We start from the raw sequence: 7,888 nt of genomic DNA on the forward strand, positions 1-7,888 counted from the left end.
TCTTAATAGAATAAATGCTGTCCTTTCTGCATGGGTAACAAATACATCTATGATTACTAGGGTTTTATTTAATTAAAATGATGAATAAAAAGTAAGGTATGGAGGCTCCACAGCATAGTGGTTAAGATGGAGGGACAGAAGAAAAGGGACTGTATCATGTCCATGCCCCATGTTGGAGAGGAGTGTTTCCCCCTTCTCTCTCTCCTATCCCCCTCTCTCTCTGGGGAGCACAAGTGCACTGTGGAAATTACATTTTGTTCGAAGATATAAAGTCAGTATATGAGAAGCAGAGGCAATTTTAGTGATTGGTATAATATTAAAAACAAACGTTGCTCACTAGTGTCACATAAGACCTGCATATAAAAAGAGTTACTAAAAATATTTAACATTGATTCATATTTTAGCTTATTCTTTATAGTAAATACTTTTCTATTATTTTTATTTTTGTAAAGGAAGAATATGAGTTCAGTTCCTCACTACCACAAAATATACAGTTGCATTTCCCACATTTGGGGAAATCACAGGGGTCAGCTCGTATGGGGTGCAATGGATAAACCTCGCCTTGGGAAAACAATTTTTGCAGTCATGGTATCTCTCATGCCAGGTGAGTAAATATTTTAACGAAGTATATCAGATATATATGTAAGTGCAGCAGTGGATGATTTAAGTCAGTTCTGGGCCCTTTGAAGGAGAGATTGCAAACTAGTGGTCACAGGAAGTACCTATTTCACCACTGTGTTTCATTTTACCTACATAGTGTTGTTGCTGGTTTTTTGTTTTGTTTTGTTTAAATTTGTTGCCAACATTCCCAAACACTGAGATTTCACATAGAAACTGTGGTCTCTGGCTTCTCCTGGAACATCAGATCTGATTACATTGATTTCTCTTCCCTCCTGGCAACAACTCAGCTGAAGCTGAACAGTGACGTTAAACATAGGCCACTGCTGCCCTATGCCTGGGAGTCTGTGACTCACTGCAGTGGTTGAAAACAGCTGTTTTCAAAATCTTAGCATTGTTACTGATTTTAAACCAGCACATATAATTGTACATGTTTATAAGGTTCAGTGTGCTTCTTCCATACATGTATATAGTATGTAATGATTAAGTCAGGATATTTAACATATCCATTAACTCAAACTTTTATCATTTCTATATGCTAGGAATATTCAGACTTTTCTTTTCTAGTTATTTTGAAGTCAACAATAAATTACTGTCAACTCTAGTCACCATACTGTGCTAGAACTTTGGAACCTAATCCTCCTCTCTAACTATATTTTCATACCCACGAAGCAACTCATTTTATCCTTTTTAGCCTTTGTTAAACACTCTTCTACTCTGAGAACATATTTGCTTTTTGAGCCTGGTGTATAGGTCCTCTAGGCTCATGTTCATTGCCTCAAATGACAGGATCTATTTTTTATTCTTTTTTTGGCTGAATAATATTCCATTATGTATATGTACCACATTTTCTTCATCCATTCATCTATCAATGGATACCTAGATTGATTCCATATCTTGGCTGTTAGGAATACATATTGGCTTCTTTTTTCTTTTTTTTTTTTTTGAGAGGTTTTGGCTATAGGGCGTGTGCACTCGCCAGACAGATAGAGACAGAGACAGAGACAGAGAGACAGAAAGCAAGATATCACCCCCCCCTCCAGGGGGGATGGCCACGCTGCAATCCCTTCTCCTCCATTCACCTCTCATGATCTTGGGCAAGCACGCACATGTGCCCGGCGTGAGTTTTAAGCCACCAAGTCCAGGATGCGAACCGTGGTCGACTACATGGGAGTCCAGCGACATAGCCATTACGCTAACTGCTGGTCCCCATATTGGCTTCTTTCATTCTATATTATGTTGGTGAAGTTTATCTGTGCGTTTGTATATGATCTAGTTCCTTTAACTTTGTTTTCATATAGTATTACTTTGTTGTATAAATACGACAGCATTTACTTATTAATCTACTTTTGATGATTTTTCTGTTGGTTTCCACTTGGAAAAGTATGACTTTGCTTTTATTTTGAAATGTAATAATATTAATAATTTGTATTTCTTCATCAAAAAAATTATTAAATGACACTTTTTAAAAAATCGTGTGGGGTTGGCTTAATGGCTATGTCGCAGTTGGTGTAATGGTTATGTCGCTGGACTCCCATGTAGTCAACCGATGGCTTGAACTCACATGGGGCACATGTATGTGTGTGCCCAAGGTCTCAAGAGGAAAATGGAGGAGAAGGGATTTTGGCATGGCCATCCCCCCTTGTGGGTGATTTCTTGCTTTCTGTCTCTCTGTCTCTCTCTTTCTGGAAAATAATGCACATGCCCTATAGCAAAAACCTCTCAAAAAATGTGTTATGATGGAAAATACAATGTTAGTAAGTATCAGTATTTTATCTTTTCTCTTTTTTATTTTTTAACTTTTTTACATTCAATTACTGTACATCTTTACATTATATAAAATGGATTTTTCCCAGCATGGATACACTATATGTTAGTACACTGGAAGACATTAGCACATACATTATAACTAGGTAATTTTCCATTTTTGTGTTCACTTAACACTCGACTTCTTTTTTTCACTTTGATTCCCTCCTTCACAACCAGACCTCATTGTCCACTCTCCTTCCACACTGACTCTACTATGTACAGTTGGTAGATCTACGCCTTTATACCTTCCAGTCTTTCAGTTTCTATCATAGAGTGCAGACATTCAGTATATATTAAGTGGAGACATACAATGCTTCTCTTCCGTGATCTGGCTTGGTTTACTTAGCATTAAATCTTCCATATAGGTCCACTTTTGATCAAATGCCAGGGTTTCATTGTTTTCCATGACAGAGTAGTATTGTATAGTGTGTATGTGCCATACTTTTTGAATCCATTCAAGTGTTCTAGGATATTTGGGTTGATTTCATGTTTTAGCAATTATAAATAATGCTACAATAAACTTGGATGGCCAAGGGTTTTTTTGGGTTTTTTCTTTTTGTTGTTGCTGTTGTTGTTGAATGTATGCCTATCCTTTGAGTAGACAGCCAAGAATGGAACGCCTAGATCAGATGGTAGTTCTGTTTGTAGGTTTCTGAGGAATCTCCATATTGTTCTCCACAGTAGTTACACTAATTTACATTCTTACCAACAATGAAGTAGCATGCAATGCCTTCTGTACACACACAAAAATGACAGATGTTTACTATGTTCTTTTTAGTGGTGTATAGAACATAAATTGAGGGGTCACCAGGTTGAACTGGTGGTTTAGGCACTGCATTTCCACATGGTTGACTTCTATTTCAGTCCCAGACTTGGTGGCTTGAAAATCATGCCAGGTGCATGGACATGGGTACACAAAATCCTAAGAGGAGAATGGAGGAGAAGGGACTGTAGTGTCACCAAGCCCCCAGGGGGGATTTTCTCATTTCCCCCTCTCTCCTGTGAGCACATGCACCCTATGGGAAAACTTGAAAAATAAAAGAGAAGAAAAAGTAAAAAAGCACAGAAATTGAAATTCTAATAGAGGTAAATATTCAATACTAACTTCCTAGACAAACTGAATTATACTAACCTATTTCAAGCAGGGATATTAGATACCATAAACTGAATCATTAATAAAGATGAGTAGAGCTAAATAAGAAAGATAGTAAACTTAAAGTCTGATGACACAATGTGATATTAAAGAAAGACAATTATGTGCAAATGGATAATATTTCTGATCAAATTAATCCTGGTCAAATTTCAAATACAGCATTTAAATTTCAACATAAAATCTTTAATGAAGTATTTTTATTTAAAAGAATTTGTAAAAAATATTGCAACTTGGGTCAGCTGATTATCGTGTTAGTTAAAGGCAACTGAATCCAACATGGCTGGTGGTGCTATTCAAGCCCCCTATCCAGCAACTTGAGTAACATGCAGGGTGCATGTGTGTGGGGACCCAAAATCCTGAGAGGAGAAAAGAAGAGAAAGGATTGCAATCTGACCATCTCCCAACACGGTGCTTTCTCAGTCTATTTTCTCCCTCGTCTCTCTGGTGGGCACACATATCATGTGGCAAATTAAATATATATTGCAATTCTCATAGAGTAATTTAATCTATGGCATAATGGTTACGTTGGTGAACTCTCACATAGTCGACTATAGTTTGAGTCCCAGTGGCCTCAAAACTCAAACTGGGCTCATGTGCATGTGTGTCCAAAACCCCAAGAGGAAAATGGAAGAGAAGGGATTGTAATATGGCTATCCCCATCTGTGGAAGGAGGGGGTGATTTCTTGCTTTTTGTCTCTCTGGCAAGTGCATGTGCCCTATAGAAAAAATATTCATTAAAAAAAAAATTACTCAGTAGTGGGACCAGTAGATGGCATAATGATTATGTTACTGGACTCACATATTTGAATGTCGTTCGAGTCCCAGACCTGGCGGCTTAAAAAACTCACACCAGGTGTGTGTGCATACATGCCCAAAATCCCAAAAGGAGAATGGAGGAGAAGGGATTTTAGCTTGACCATTCCCCCTGGGGGTGATTTCTCATTTTGTCTCTGGCAAGTGCATGCGCCCTATAGCTAAAATGTCTCTTAAAAAAAGAAAAAGAAAGAAAGAAAGGAAGGGAGAAAGAAAGGAAGAAAGAAATAAGGAACTCTGTAGCCTAGTATGTATTTTCCTAAGCTGTTATTAACCTTTGGAGTAAAAAAAAAAATAGTCTGATGGTTATTGCTATTTTATTGAGTCATGATATTTTCTGGAAGTTCTAGAGAAGATGTTAATTTCCAGTTATAGTCTCCCAATGATTTTATCAAAAAACATCACACTTTTAATTAAAACAATAAGGTTTACTAAAATCAGTTTTCTCAAAATGACCAGAGAAAAAGCATAATTTAAAATATGTCAAAAATAAGAAAGGAAAAACAGGATCTTGAAATAAACAGAGAAAATTCAAAGAATTTTTAACCAGAGAAAGAGAAGAAGGAAAAGGACGATAGAAGATTAAAGAAATGGGGAGAAAGCCTCAATGCAGAAAGCAGAAAAGCAACCAGGAAGAAAGAAAATGCTCAAAAGTTGTTGTTACATAACAAGGAAACCCTAGGGTCAGCCAGGATTGATGCTAACAGCTTGACCCGGTGATATTTTCAAGGGGCGTTCATAAGCCACCTCAAAGTATGAAAGAATGAGATAAGAGACACGCCAGTTCAGCAGTTGAGATCAATGATGATGTACTAGGGCAGATGGGCCAAGGACCACAGAGACTGTCAAAGGAAACACAGGCTTAGCTAACTGCAGTGAGTGAACAGTGGCCAAAACCGGTGGGAGAGGGGATTGACTATCTCAAGAAACAAAAATCAGTTTTTATATAGCTGACTTAGAGACATCATGGTGTAAGTTCATGTGTGTGTGTGTAATTGCCCTTGTTTTATCTAAGAGAAATGCATACGCCAGTTCAGTTATCCTAAATTTCAGCACTTGATTGTCAGTAAACATTACAGGCACATTGTAGAGAACACATATCCAAATGTCAGAGCTCATTATTCACTGGCAACGTTACAACACTTTGTAACGTTGTACTTAAATCTGGATTCCCTATATTGGTTTATATAGTAATATTTAAATGCAAGCCTAAAGGATATATTTTAGGACTATGAGTATTTATGTGAATATTTGACTACACTTATTATTTTTTCATAAGTCTTGTGGAAAACAACAAAAAACACATTTATACAAATGATAGGAAGGAAAGATCATAAAGAGAATATACTTGAGGAAAAAAAATGGAAAGGACTCAGGAAGTTATATCAAAGACATTTTAGGCTTGATAGGATGTGTTTTTTGATGATATATTTCACTGTTAATAAAGAGCTCTAGGGAACCAGCAGTTAGCGTAATGGCTATGTTGCTGGACTCCCATGTAGTCGACCGTGGTTGGAGTCCCGGACCCGGTGACTTAAAACTCACGCTGGGCGCGTTTGCGTGCATGCCCAAGATCCCAAGAGGAGAACGGAGGAGAAGGGATGGGGGCATGACCATCCCCCCTGGGGGGTGATTTCTCGCTTTCTGTCTCTATGTCTCTCTCTGTCTGTTGAGCACACGCACCCTATAGTGAAAATCTCTCCCCTCCTAAAAAAAAGAGCTCTAAACAATGGAAAACCACGTACAAAGTGATAAAATGTTGAAAACCTATTTGTAATTCAGAGTATTTTTTGGTAACTGGAAAGAGATCTACTGCGTATAATACATATCTGTTGTTCACATTATGTTCTTTGAAATCTAAAACAATTTTTGTGTAAAATAGTCAAAATTAAAAATTAAAAATAAATCATAATTTACTCTCGCCTTTAGATATTAATATAAACTTTGAAATCTAAAACAATTTTTATGTAAAATAGTCAAAATTAAAAATAAATCATAATTTAGTCTCACATATTTTCATTTTGCACAAAAATTTCTGTTTTAGAACTCTAAATAGGTATGCATTATTTTTTCTCAAATATTACTTTTTCTTTTTTATTATTTTAACTTATTTTATACATTAATGATGATGCATCACTACAGCTTGTAAAATCAATTTACCCAAATGAACAAATAGTGTAGAACTGAAAATAAAGACATCCAATAACCATAACATGGGGGGAAAATCTTAGTTTATGGATTATGGAGCTGAAATAAGAAACAGGTCAGTTACATCCTAATTAGAGTGATTGTCCCAAAATGTTAGCAAGGAATGTGTTATTGTATATTTCCTAAAGTCTTCCCACTTCCTTACATATGTAAATTCCAAACTGAAAAGAAAATGGAAATGTCTCTGGGACCAGCAGGTTAGCATAATGGCTATGTCGCTGGACTCCCATGTAGTCAATCATGGTTCGAGTCCTGGACCCAGTGGCTTAAACTCATGCCGAGCACATGTGCATGCATGCTCAAGATCCCAAGAGGAGAATGGAGGAGAGGGATTGTGGTGTGGCCATCCCCTCTGGGGGGTGATTTCTCACTTTCTGTCTCTCTGTCTCTCTCTGTCTTTCTGGAGAGTGCACACACCCTATAGCAAAACCTCTTAAAAAAATAAAAAGGAAATTTCTCATTCCGATGTACAAAGACAGTTATTTGAGATCAAAGTAGCATGAGAGGCCCTAAAATCCAACCCTATATTGATATAAAAATGAGGAATGACTATAGGAAAAAATAGAGAAGAAGTGGCAGTTAGCAGTTTACACTGGGTATTAATATGTCTCAACTTTTCACTATCATTTCAGAGTATTAAGAAACAGGAAATAAAATTCCCTCTTTCATTTCAGAGTATTAAGAAACAGGAAATAAAAGTAGACGTATTTCATACCTTGATACAGTAAAGTCACCTTAGATAAATATCAGTAGAAATGTTTGTGATGAATTTGTGATGAATCCACGGTTCATGGTAGATAATGAGTGAGTCGAAGTTAGTCATTAAGTCCATCTGTTAAGATCTTCATTTTAGTGGCTCATGTATAGTGGTTAAGGTAACTAGACTCCATGTGACTGACCACACAATTTGAGTCCCAGACTCAGTGGCCCCAAATTCTTATGAGATGGAGAGACGGAGGAAAAGGGATTACAACATGATCATGCCCCATCGGCAGGCACTTTCTCCCTCCTCTTCTCTCTCTGGCAAGCCAACATGCCCTCTGGCAAATTAAAAAATGATTAATAAAATTCTGCTATATTTTAGACATTTTTGCCTTAGGATACATATGCTCACAAGAGAGAAAAAGCAAGTGAGAGGGAAAGTAAGAAATTACGCCCCCCTCCCCCCAGGGGCTGACAACACTGCAATCCCTTCTCCTTCATTTTCCTCCTGGGACCTTGCATATGCACGCACATGCACCCACCATGATTTTCAAGTCACCAGATCTGGAACTCAAACCATGGTTA

The 7,888-nt window shown here is 37.2% G+C and overlaps 1 non-coding gene across 1 annotated transcript; it reads right to left on the minus strand.

Moving 5' to 3' along the window:
• Positions 1-448: 448 nt before the first annotated feature.
• On the minus strand, positions 449-612 carry LOC114009009 (U1 spliceosomal RNA). Its single transcript, XR_003550492.1, has one exon. It is a non-coding gene; the product is annotated as a U1 spliceosomal RNA (small nuclear RNA).
• Positions 613-7,888: the final 7,276 nt, after the last annotated feature.

The sequence above is a fragment of the Tupaia chinensis genome, unplaced genomic scaffold (genome assembly GCF_000334495.1).
Source record: "Tupaia chinensis unplaced genomic scaffold, TupChi_1.0 Scaffold000432_1, whole genome shotgun sequence".
NCBI lineage: Eukaryota > Metazoa > Chordata > Mammalia > Scandentia > Tupaiidae > Tupaia > Tupaia belangeri.